Source organism: Corvus brachyrhynchos, unplaced genomic scaffold (assembly GCF_000691975.1).
Source record: "Corvus brachyrhynchos isolate BGI_N302 unplaced genomic scaffold, ASM69197v1 scaffold519, whole genome shotgun sequence".
In the NCBI taxonomy this organism is placed as follows: domain Eukaryota; kingdom Metazoa; phylum Chordata; class Aves; order Passeriformes; family Corvidae; genus Corvus; species Corvus brachyrhynchos.
The window spans coordinates 68,495-70,384 of NW_008240066.1; positions in this window are offsets into that span (position 1 = coordinate 68,495).

A 1,890-nucleotide genomic window follows, 5' to 3' on the forward strand; every position below is an offset into this window, starting at 1 on the left:
GACACAGCAGAGAGAAGGCTTTCTAGGAGTTTCCTGGAGTGTGTGAAAGAAAACTTCCTGACACAGCTGGTAAGCAAGCCTGTCAGGGCTGGTGCCCCTCTAGACCCGCTGTTTACAAACAGAGAAGGGCTGGTGGGAGATGTGATGGTTGGAGCTCATCTTGGGCACTGACCACAAAATTAAAGTTTTCAGTTCTTGGTGAAGTAAGGAAAGGGGTCAAAAAAACCTCTACCTTGGACTTCCATAGGGCAGACTTTGGCCTCTTCATGACACTGGTTCAGAGAGTCCCTTGCAAAACAGTCCTTAATTACAAAGGGGTACAGGAAGGCTGGACATACTCTAAGAAGGAAATCCTAAAGGCACAGGAGCAGCCTGTCCCCATGTGCTGAAAGATGAGCCAGTGGGGAAGAAGACTGGCCTGGCTAAACAGGGAGCTTTTGCTGGAATTCAGGGGAAAAAAAGAGAGTTTATGACCTTTGGAAGAAGGGGCAGGAAACTCAGGAAGGATACAAGGATGTTGTTAGGTCATGTAGAGAGAAAATTAGAAAGCTCAGATAAAACTCAACCTGGACACTGCTGTGAAAGATAATAAAGTGTTTTCATGAATAAATTATTAACAAAAAGAGGGCCAAGGAGAATCTCCATCCTTTTTGTGATGCAGAAGAGAATATTTTAACCAAGAATGAGGAAAAGGCTGCGGTACTTAATGCCTTCTTTGCCTCTGTCTTTAACAGTAAGACCAGTTGTCCTGAAGGCAACCAACCCACCTGAGCTGGTAGACAGGGACGGGGAACAGAATAGACCCTCTGCAATCCAGGAGGAGGTAGTTACTGACCTGCTGACCCACTTAAGACACTCACAAGTCTATGGGGTCAGATGGGATTTACTCAAGGACACAGAGGGAACTGGCAGAAGAGCTTGCCAACCTGCTCTCCATCTTAGCCAGTAGTCCTGGCTAACTGGGGAGGTCCCAGATGACTGAAGGTTGGCCAATGTGATGCCCATCTACAAGAAGGGTTGGAAGGAGGATCTGGGGAACTGCAGGCCTGTCAGCCTGACCTTAGTGCCCAGGAAGGTTATGGAACAGATCATTCTGAGTGCCATCATGCAGTGCATACAGGACAACCAGGGGATCAGGCCCAGTCAGCATGGCTTTACAAGAGGCAGGTCCTGCATGATGAACCTGATCTCCTTTTATGACCAGATGACCTGCCTAGTGGATGAGGGAAAGGCTGTGGATGTGTCTACCTGGACTTCAGTAAAGCCTTCAATACTATCTCCCACATCATTCTCCTGGAAAAGTTGGCAGCCCACAGCTTAGACAGGTGTATTCTTTGCTGGATAAAAAACTGGCTGGATGGCCGGGCCTAGAGAGTGGTGATGAATGGTGCTGCATCCAGTTGGCAGCCAGTCACTAGTGGTCCCCAGGGCTCAGTATTGGGGCCAGTCCTGTTTAATATCTTTATCAATGATCTGGACAAGGGGATCAAATGCACCCTCAGTAAGTTTGAAGATAACACCAAATTGGGTGTGAGTGCTGATCTGCTGGAGGGTAGGAAGGCTCTGAAGAGGGATCTGGACAGGTTGGACTGTAGGGCTGAGGCCAATTGTATAAGGTTCAATAAGGCCAAGTGCCAAGTTCTGCACTTCTGTCACAACAACCCCATGCAGCACTACAGGCTTGGGAAAATCTGTTCAGATTTCCCCAAGAAATCCCAGAGATTTACAGTGCCTGGAAATCTTCCTGGTGGAAAAGGACCTGGGGGTGCTGGTCAACAGCTGGCTGAACATGAGCCAGCATGTGCCCAGGTAGCCAAGAAGGCCAATGGCATCCTGGCTTGTATCTGAAACAGTGTGGCCAGCAGGACTTAGGGAAAGTTTTTCCCTCTG